This window comes from Drosophila biarmipes, chromosome 3L (assembly GCF_025231255.1).
Source record: "Drosophila biarmipes strain raj3 chromosome 3L, RU_DBia_V1.1, whole genome shotgun sequence".
Taxonomy (NCBI): Eukaryota; Metazoa; Arthropoda; class Insecta; order Diptera; family Drosophilidae; genus Drosophila; species Drosophila biarmipes.
The window spans coordinates 7,817,555-7,829,148 of record NC_066613.1 but is presented as its reverse complement, the minus strand read 5'-3'; positions in this window follow the sequence as shown (position 1 = coordinate 7,829,148).

Here is an 11,594-nt window from a genome sequence, read left to right as displayed (position 1 = left end):
CACACAACCTAATTTAAATTTTTTAAAAATCTATTTTTGTCATTGTATGTTGAATTTCAATTCATAAGTTATCCCTATTTGTAGAAAATACATTAATTCTGAACCGTTTTTCCCCAACATTTCCTAAGGAAATAAATACTACATTTTTATATCGTATATGATTGCTAGAAAATGCAAAATGCCTTAAGTCCATTTACATTCCTGAAAGTTGGAATCCTGCGATATCATAAAATTTTCTAGTAACAACGAATTAGTTATTATTTTTTTTCTTGAAATATGTACTAACTAACCAGGGCATCCAATAGTTTGCTTTGCCAGTCCCCCGAAAGTATCTCACTCCAACCGCTGCCATCATCATTATGGTCTTCATCTTTTGAATGATTATAAACATTTTTGGCTGATTTAGCATATTCGGCTCCTCACTCGGGAGTTCCTTATGCCCCTCCCGTCTGCTCCTATCCGTGGCACGCACTTCCGCTTCCGTTGTCTGGATTTTTTGCCACAGTCGTTGGCCTAAAGACTTCCGTTCTTTTGCTCTCTAACTTCATTTTCCTGACGCCCGTGAAATTTTGTTGCTGTTTTGCGGCTTGTTTGCATATGTCGAGTGGGGAGTGATGGGACGGGGGGAGGGGACGGGGACGGGGAGTGAGTCAAATGTGCAAATTTGTTTTGCTAATGTTTATGCAAATACGCGAAAACACATCAAGCTGAAGCTGAAGCGGGAAAAAAGAAACAGAAAACTCTGCCACTGATGTTTATGAAAATGCCTGGTAAGTAGACGGGTCCTTCCTCCGCCCCTCCACCCGCCTTGGTACCACGCCCCCTCGCTCATTGTCGCCTCTTATGTAAATTTAATGCTAAAATGTTTATTCTAGTAAGATTTGCTTAGCTCTCCGAATGCTCCTTCTTCCGGGAGCCGGGGCAGCTGGCCTTGTTTATTCCTTGGATGGCCAAAGTGGGAGATTTGGGACATCCATATAATGCTAAACGACGCATAATTGAAACATTATGTCAGATTATTGTTAGCCATGGAAGAGATTTACTTAGTTCGCTCTTTTTGCTGCTGTCTCAGCTCTCCTCCTCTCGGTTTTGTGTCCTTCCTGGGGTCGGAGATAATTGACGGGCATAAACAATATTGCGTCGGGGTCAGGAAAAGTTTTGCGAAGATAAGAGGAGATTTTTTGCTTATTTAATGGAGCCCAAATATAAAAAAGCTCCAGATTATGGGTGCCTGTGAGATAGCAAAATGTGAAAATATGGGAGTTTTGGACAGAGTTTGTGGGAGAGTGGGGTTTTGCTTCGGTGAAAAGGGGAAGAACTTCAAAAATAATTCAATGTGCCTTGTGAAACCTTTAAAAACGAAACATATAAAACACGGATTTATTTAATCACCTTAAGACTGCCCCCGAATGTAACAAATTGAATTGTAAACTACGTTACAATATCATTCCAGCTACATCTGTTCCATTAAGGAAGGTATCTAAATAAGAGGAACTGGTCAAAAGGCAAAGTGCTCTCACTTTTGACTCCGCACACACTGAGCACTGCCAAATGCCTAATTGAATTGTAGCAAAAATACGGAGAAATTGAAACTGAAGTTGGGCAAAGGAACACTTAAAATCTTTTGATGCTCGGACAAGAAGCCAGGACAATGGGCCATTGTGAGAGCGGGCAAAACGGAAGTTATATTCACTTTAAATGAATCAGGGGACTGCGCGTCGAGGGAAGCAATAAAATAATTTTTCCAGACCGACTTGAGAGAGAATATATTTTTTGTAGCGCTTCCGGCGGCCGAAATAATAACAAAAAACCAGAACGAGGAGGCCTCCTGCTGGAGACAATTTCGTCCTGTGGCATCCTGGCTTCCTAGCCTTTCCTCCGATTCCGCTGCAATCACAAAGGACAGGACGTAGGAAGAAAAACATTAAAACAAACTATAAAATGCAATCGATCTAAACGGTATAAACCGGAAAAGAGAAATGTGGCATTGTATAATGGAAATGGGTTTTTCCCTTTTCCTCCAGAGCCCGGCAAGCACTGGTGGCGAAGAAAATTGCACAAGAGCCGGAGAAGATGGAGAGAAAATGGAGTTTGGCGGGGGCGATGGGAAATGTGTGGATGGAGTGAAATACGTTTTACCGGACGACAAAATGAGAAACTGTGATATTGATAAATGCGATATTAATGGCAAAACGTTGGGGGAATTTAAAAGTTTACCCCGCCAGATTCCTACTTCGCCTCTCCGTTTTTAAACGGCCCGGAAAAATGAGTTTCGGTTTCGCGGTTTAAGACTTCATTAATCACATACTACGAAGCGCTAGATATACGCCACTCTTCTGGATGAGCTTCGAAAGTATTGAGTGGTTCGAGTCGGATAATTGAATTGAAATTTATTTCGAAAGGCAGATAACAGTCAAGGTCACATTAGCCCAGGTCCTGCCATGCCCCACCCTCCCAAGTAAAATGACCAGGGAAAAAGGAAACCCAAAACCCGAAAATCCCTAACTGTGGTTAACATCTACACGAGCAAATCGAATCCGGCCATTAACTTGCACCCTTCGAGCGTGAAAAGAGGCGCCGCAGCTGCGAGGATTGCCCAAGGACCACGGACCTGGAGTTGGAGCTGCGTCCTGTGGCTGAGTCCTGGTGAGCTGAGCTGAGCAACAGTGCGGGAAAAGCAAAATAAAATAGAGAAAATGATGAAACGCGAAAGATGTGGCCAACGGCTTCGCAATACCCTATACGTGAGAATGTGTAAAATTGTATTTGAACCTAATTTTTTCAGCTTAAAGTTCAGTAAAGCAACCTTATTATATTTTATATCAAGTCCATTAATTACCGCATGTATACACTTTTTTATTGCCACCTCCTATTCAAATTTCATTTAAAAATATACTTTAATATATATATTATATTTTAAAAATAATACTAACTACATTAGTACCACAATTTTTACTTTTACGGTTCAAATATAAATAAATCTTACAAAATTATACCATCATAGATAAAATACCACATACGATCTCCCACCGCATCCTTAGGGTATCGCCGTCGGGAACTATAGAACGCATCTACGGCTGGCGGAGCACATCATTTCATAACACTTCCAGTTCATATAATCTATTTAACCCAAATTTAAACGTGCCGTGCGTTCCGCTCAATGTTTAATCAGTTGTAAAGCAATTTTCGCAATGTTTTTTCTATAAACGAGAGCAGCGTCGGGGTTCTGGAGTTGTGCCGTCCTGATGGGGGCGTGGTCCTGGGATAGGTCTGCGGATGGAAGTGGGTCGGGCTTGGGGTTATGGCTTTGTGGTCCCTGCTTTGTTCGACTCCTTGGCTGCTCCTTTATTTTTTGTTTTCTTTCGGGCCATCTATCTAACGACTTTCTGCGCCATTTCAATGGCAACTGTTTTGCAGCTGATAAAACTTGGCAGAGCCCAGAGAGGAGGTCCTGTGCGAGGGTGTCCTGCGACGGTCCTCTGCCGCTGTCTCTGGATTTCAGCGGCGTGCCTAATCGTCTGCGTAATTGTCCTGCCGCAGTGCGTGAGCCTGATCCTGATCCCTAATGGAATCCTGGGGCTGCATTTAAAAATCCTTGCAGCTGCACCCACGACATTTATCCTTTTCCCCTATTTTGGCGATAACAACCGCAAAATTTTCAATTAACTCTGTTAAAGGTTAACCTTTATCCCTTTTCCCCACGCAGAAGGTCCTTGTTTAATTTGATTAATTGGTGCGAAAATTGTTCACTTCCTGCGGAATTTCGGTGAGGGTGTCGGTGCTCTGAGGTGTTGTTTGAATGTTGATTGAGGTGACACACAATGATGTGGAAGGATTACGGCCTCCATTCCGAAGGCACGCTATGATCCTGTTTGCCAACTTTGTTTATGATTGACACCCAAATTGGGTTACCTATTGTTCTTTTTAAAAGGAGAACTTCGTGGGGTTCAACATTTGTCAGCTAGATTGCAATGCCAGATTTGTAAACTTTGGAAAACTAAAGAAAACTAAAACTAAAAAACTAAAGAAAGCTGTTTACTTAAATTTGATTTGTTATTTTAATTGTATGGACTAATAAAAGACTTTTTCTCGACATTGCCTAATCTATTTCCCCTTAATAACTTGTCTTAAACACGCTGAAAAACCTATCCGAAGACAGTCAACCCACATCAGGCTTATCCAAACACCCCTATTGGCAAGCGCCTTACCCAAATCAACCCACAAAACACACAAATCCCGACCGGCAAATATGCTCGGGCACAACATCAAGGATATCGGAGCCAAAAACTATGCAGACTTGTCAAAGGATTGAATGGCTCGCCCCTCCAATTTGACACGCACTCCAGCAAAAGAGAGAGATATCCTTTGGCGAGCTTTAACCAGCGCAGGAAGTGGGTGGGTGTGGGAAGTCCAGACATGGCCATGAATCATAATGGAAGCCCAGACCCTCTGCCTTAGGGCCACTTTATCGTCGACTTTTTGCCCGTATTTATAATTTAATTTAGCAGAAATTTTGTGGGCGTCAAGCAAAGGGAAACCAAAAAAAATAAAGCAGGCAAAAAGCAGGAGCACAAGCGGACAAAAATATGGAATGCTCCTCGTTGGTCGTAAGGATTCACTTGCTTGACCGGAAATTTGAGACCGCCCCCGCCCCGCCGAAGAGCCTTTCCTTTCGGGCGTAGTTTGCATGTTAAATGCGCATATGGACATTCGGGCTGGGATGTTTAAGTTATGTACACTTCATATATAAACTAACAAGCGCACACACCCCATCGACGGATACAGATATTTGGTTGTATATGGAGTGAAGAGCGGAGTGTCCTGGACAACTTTGTGGTCGAATTGCGTTGGCGTGTTTTGGGGTTTTGGGTTTCTCCTTGGGGTCGTTTGCCATCGCCTTTGAGTTTCCTCTTTGCGGCACATGTGTTTATGAATACATAGAAATTTTTGACATTTTTATGGCTGCTCTGGGCATTACTGTGGCCCCAGCCCATCCCCAAAAAGGTCCCCAAAACTAGGGCCAAATCAGCAACTAAACGATAGCAATGATCGTGTTACAAACGTTTAGTTGCGGTTCGGCGATAAGGATAACAGATATAGGGATAGGGATAAGCATAAGGATAAGGGTTCTTAACAATCAGTGAGCCCGTAAATAATAACCTTGTCATTTGCATATCAAGAACTAAGAAAAAAAAGTTAATTTAAGTTTAAAATGAAAATATATACATGAAAATATATAAGGTTTTAGTAATTTAATTAAAAATTCTAATTTTAAGTGCCTTAAAACCTATTTATATTCAGCTTTTGTTAACAACACAATTTCTGAGCTGGCTTTTCCGACTCTTAAATTCCAGCTTATATTATATATTTTATTATTTCAATTTCCAGAAAGCCATTTATACCTTACCATTTAGCTTGACCTCTGATAGTTCCACTTCCCAGCCAAGCTACAGGGCACTTCCCAGTCCCACTGAGCCCCGGACCGCTCCAGATTTGCCTTCCTGTGGCATATTATTCACTTGGACAGTGCCGGGGACTACCCCTGACTTGTTTATTATAACCAGAAACCGCAAAGCCATACGGTCAAGTTCTGTTTGTTAGTTTTCCATGTGGGGGTGTTGACTTTTTTAATGTTTCAATATGACTAAATGCCCCCGAGCGAGGAGCCAGGCTTGTGTCAGCCTCTGGATTTGTGGGGGACCAACCCACTTTCTGTGTTGTGTTTCGTGTTTCGGTTTCGGTTTTGGTTGTGTTTAATTTTTTCGGGAGCGAGGCCACCTTCTGGCCCGTATACACAGCACTTATTTATAGGTCTCTGGATATTGGCGGGGGTCGGGTATCGCATGTGCGTCATGGTCGATATCCTTTCGGTTTTGTGTTACGCAAACGGCTCAAGAATCGGAGCCTTCTTAAGCACTCTGACAGCCACTTTCGGGGCTCCTTCTGCGGTGGCTCTGCACTAATGAGGCTATCAAATGGCCGCTTACTTGGACCCCGCTCGCCTGTCAAAAGTGTCAAAATTCCCACTACATTTCAGATTTCTCCGCTGCCTTCCGCCCTCGCTCAGGGTCCCGAAAATCTCATTCACATGTGTCTGCCACACTTGTCACTTATGTTTTTATAGCAGTTTTGTCTCCGAGTGCCCCGCTGTCGACTAAAGTGCTAAAATCTGTGTCATTTATTAATTTCTGTCCGGGTTCTGCTCGGCTGCGGTTCGGAGTTTTTGGCTCTTACATTTGTCATTAGCAGGGATTTGACATTTCAATTATTGGCTGCGAGATGGTTAGCGTAGGTCTGGATTTGTGATAAGAGATATGGGGGTGCCCTAATGATTTCCACAAATGCGGGAAGGCGTTCAGAGATGAGTGATAGTTGAATGGGTTTTTTTACAGTGATGATACTAAAATTGGTGATTATGTTATATTTTCTAAAAATACCAGGCACATTTCATTTATTTTCGGAATGTTTTTACAGATAGTGCGAAATAATTCTGAATATAGTTAGTATTATTAAGACTAAAATACTAACCATATGGAATCTGAAACTGAAGCCAAACTGCCTGGCTAATTTGTGTACCGAAATGCTTTGGCTAATGGGCAGTATCGACTCCTGCTTTTGTTATGTTCAATTGCAGCCATCTAAAAGCCCTGCCCCAGTTTAGACTGTGGACCATCAAACGCCATGTTCCGCCAGCAATTTTCCTCTCTGAGCCCATCCAGGAAATTGCCTCCGTCATTAGCTTAACTGCAGCTGACAACTGTTACGAAAAGCGGAGCGACCATTAACCGCATCGGATCAGTGGGCCAACACCTCATCCGCCCCCACTCACCAGATATAGTACACATAGAGCCCGATAACAAAGGCCGTTCCAGCCAGAATATGCGCAATTTTCGAAAATTTTTTGCAATTAACAAACAATTTGATCGAGGGATGCAGCTCGGCCCTGGGTACCCTTGACTCGGTGACGATGGCAGGTTGGACAAATCCGTTTAGCCCCGGGACGTTTGGCAAACAAAAGCCGGCCAGTGCAGCTCCCTGAAGGGTCTTACACCAACAGGAGCACATGTTCCAAAGCGGCTAAGCGAAAAATGGAAAATCAGGTCAGCAGAGCCAGGCGTCCAATGTAGTTGTAATCGTTAGAAAATTCGAACATATTTGACAGAGCGCAAACGTAAACAAGAACTAGGGGGCTCAAAAAGGGCTTATTGTTAGGGTGGGTCGTTCAAAGTACCATCCTGTGTTTGGCGATGACCTATCACTATCACTCCTCTACTGCCGGAAATACCTTTCAAAGGTTCATAATATACTTACATAAAACTACTTACTTTCTAATGCTTCCTTTTCCAAAAGTAGAAAAGAAAAAACCCAACTTTATATAATATTTAAAGCACACGTTTCTCTGAATGTGAATTAAACTTTGGAGTTAAGATCTATAATTTCGAACACTCAAGGATCGAGCCACCCTACCCACTGGGGTGGCATTGTCCCTGTGTTGGCATTATCCTGTCAGCAGTGAGCTAGTGAGAAATGAGCGGAGCGATGAGAGGGTGTGAGTGAAACACATCCAACAGCTTGTTGAGCGATAAAGCAATTAGAAGGAAAATGGGATTTTGCATTTGAAATGTTGTTACAATGCTTGGCCATTATTCCAGGATCCCAAGCACCGAGCACCGAGCACCGAGCACCGAGCACCGAACACCAGTGGGTGTCGAAAATGGACGAACACTTTGTTGTTTGCACAATAAGCAAGGATGTGCTTTAAGTCCCTCTGTGGAAACTCCCCAAGCTGACCTACTTTGCTGATGCACAGAGAAGTATTACAGGGTTCTAAGTTTGGATACAAGCCAAAGATTTTCATTATGGCAGCGTATGGGTAGCAAGCTTTGAAAAGTGTATTATATCACATAATAATATATAAAATAAATAAAGTGATTATGTTTCATTTTTTCGAGCCCTGAACTTTTTGTTTGCTGAATCTCCCCATGAAAGCAGTATCTAGACCGTTTTCCCCTACATTGCGATGACTTTTTCCCCTGTGCAGCTCGCGTTCTGCTTCTATTTCTTGTTCTGAATGCAGTTTTGCTGTCAAGGAGCTCCGTTCTTCATCTTCTGCCGGCTCCGCGCCCCCTGAATTTTTATGCATTTGGCACAAGCTGGAGTGTTGAGTCGCATATGTGAGCGAGGAGCTCTGAAAGCTGCATTCATCTCTCCCGGCGCGGGGCAGATAAAGATGAGAGATTGCCTTTGGAAAAGGGAATTTCGCATGGCTGAACCGAAAGTTTTCATATTTGCCCGCCTCGTCGAACTTTGAGCAGCCAATTTCTGCAGTATAGATAAGCAGCGATGAGACACTTTGACTTCACACGACTTTTCTGGGGAGCCCAAGGAAAAGCCCTCGAGGCGGCTCTTGTGCGATTTTGGCTTACGGAATGATGAACTTGAAAAGGAAAGGGTGCGAAAATCCACAGGAAAAATACTCGTATCAGGGAAAATAAGCCAAAAGGGGAGCCGGAGGATTTCTGAAGGATTCCTTGTACGCTTCTTGGCTTAAAGAGTGAGCTTCTTAAGGAGATCTGCATTCGAGTATCTCCGAGAATACAGGGAAAAGTTAACCAATTACAGCAATATCTTCCAAATAAAGAACAAGTACTGAAGAAAAACGTATATATATACATACAACGCACAACGTATAAGATCTAAACTCAACGATTTATTCACTTAAAAAGCAGCCAAATTGCGTTATTTCTTACGAGTACCTCCTCCATTTCCCTCGAGAACTGTCTTGGAAAGCACCCACATCACATAACCATCATCAGCACATTTATTCCATCACACTTTCGGACATCTAGCCGGCTCATCGCCCCTTGGAGCTGGTCCAAACTGGGTCCGCAGCCAAATTGTATTTGTCCTAAACCAGTGGCAACTCCTTCGACAAAGCAACCAGCATTGAAGCCCTCTGCGAGCAGGCCAGCAAAGCAGTAGACAAACAAACAGACCCGCAGACCAACTAACAAAGATCCCTAATCTCGAGTAAATCCACAATTGTCCTGGCTAGTGTTGTTGGCTCTGGCCGATGTTTCTGCTGTAGTTGGGATGCTAAATTATTTGCACATATGCAAAGTTGGCAAAAAGTGCGAACAAAAGGGAGAGGGCAAAATGAAAGGATAGTCTGGCGGAATAGAGGTTCGAGAGGGACACGAGGCGGTCCAGGACCTCGAGTCCTGACAATGACTGTGCAAATTTGGTGCAGATAAGCAGAGTCCGAGAGCACCAAGGACAACAGCAAAAACAGCAGCAGCAGGGACAACTAATGCCCGCTGACATGCAAAAAAGGGTAAATGAGTGACAGGACAAAACGAATCGTGGGGTGAGACCGACCCACCAAGGGTTAACATCCGCCTCTCTCTGTCGCTTAACCCTCGTTGCTTTCTATCCCCGTGCCTAGATCCACACTGGAAAAAATCATTGTGATTTGTACCTTGACTCAAAAACAATCTCTTCAAAAGGGTATTTAAATAAATACATTTTTCTTTTTTTAATTTACCTTTAAGCAAATCCAATTTACGTAAGATAAGGACTTTACAATTTTTGTTTTCTATTAAAAGTCTTGTAAATGTTTTTAAAAATGGCATAACGAAGAGGGTGAATATTTATAAATCTTTTTGCCCCACTATTTTAAAAGGTTCCGTTTTCTGAACTTAAAACGCGTTTAGTTACCCTTAAGTCATCAATATTTCTATATTGAAAGTTAGTTTTTTTACTTTGTTTAAATTGGTAAAGGTTTTCGGTTTTATTTTTAGTTTTTTTCATACAAGTTAACTAATCCTTTTTTTTAATTTTTAACTTTGTTATATACTTAGTCAGACTGTATTTTTTTCTGTGCACACAACAATGGAGTATTTCATCCATCCCTTTCGCATTTTCGCATAGTGCTCAGCTCTCGTGTTAAATGCTATGACAATTGCTATAATTGTCAACTGTCAAATGGCATTAACAATTTTTTGTTGTTGCTCCAGTGCTCTTTGCACTTGCCCGCACGCTCAATTGTGTGCGTAGGTGTGGAAATTTGTGAACTGCCAGAGAGTGGAAAGTGCGGAAAATGTGCGATTTTGATAGGGGAACAAAGGGCTTAGGCCTAGGCCCACAGCTGGTCTTTTCAAGTCCGCTGTGGCAAACGAGATTAGATTAGGTTAGCGCGGGTTAAAGGGGCGGAAAACGAGGCTGATTAGAGATAGGAAATAGGGGGTATATCACTGCGAAAAGAACCTGAGATTTAAGGCTCTTTAAGTTGACCGAGGATGAAGATTACCCTCCCACCTTTCGCCTTTGCTTACCTCGCTGGAAGAAAAGAGTCCGTTCGAAACCCCATTCAGTGCCATCCATCTATCAACGGCAGACAAGAGGAGACTGTCATCCTGCCATCCCGGCTCCTAAATCCCATCCCGAAAGCCACCCATCCTGTATATCCTTTCCCGTCTGCCATCTTGTTTGCACTTCGTGCTTTTGCATTCAAATTGCGTTTATTCAAATAGAACCAGAACCGTACACATTTTCAATTATTTTATGCTGATTTCCAGGCATCGCAGATCCTTTGTCTGCTCCGGATACAAAAAAGGCACTGAGAACTTTTTCCAAATTTAATTATGCTAAATCTTAGGCCTTTCCCCTGTTGTCTACTGTTATTGAAAGTCACTCAAGTCATCGGAACTGGGATTCCGCACATTTAGCTGTCATTCTCATAAAAATGCAAACCATCACGTTTCCTTTGATGACACTTGAATGTCACATATGAGACAGGACGTGGCTGCTGTCCCTCTCGCTCGGCACTCGGGACCTCACAAAGTTTGACATTTAGTGGTTGGCAAAAACTGTCAGGATTCCTGGGCTAAACTTGACGATGATTGCTCGGTTCGGGTTGGACTTGAAAAAGTTTTAAGATACAGCGCAAGTTCAGGTGAGTGAGTGGAACTAATAAAGTCGGCAGTAAGTAAAACTTTGGATTTAACCCTATGGGGAACAGGGTTGGTTTTCTGTTATTTTAAACTTACAAATATATTAAACAAGAATAGCTTTTTTATTGAAATATAAGCGACTTAAACCAATCATAATCCTATTAAAAATCTGAAACGTAGTTAAAAATTCTGTAATGATTAATAATGCTCGACATATCTAGGGTTAAAAAGGTGAACCAGGACTTTGTTACCCCCTAATGAAGTTAAAACTTTGCAGGATTCTTTGCTTACTTCAGACCTCAATTGGGAGGAAGCGACAGTCATTTGGCATATTTAAACGGAGCTAACAAGTAGAAAACTACCCACACACTTCCGCTCGTTTCTGGGCTTGCTGAGCCCCAACCAGACCCCTCTTTTAAGCAGTCTTCCCACAAACTACCTTGATATTCAAAGAAATCATATAATAAATTATAGTTATAGCCCGTTCTTTTGTACCACCTCGCTGCCCCGGGGCAAGTGCGTATAATCAATTTTATAACACGATCCTTAGCCCAGAAACCACCAAAACAATAGATCGACGTGTGCTTAACACGATGTTCGTGTGTGCGAGGCTTTCTGTAGCCAGTGGTCCAACACCTTGCG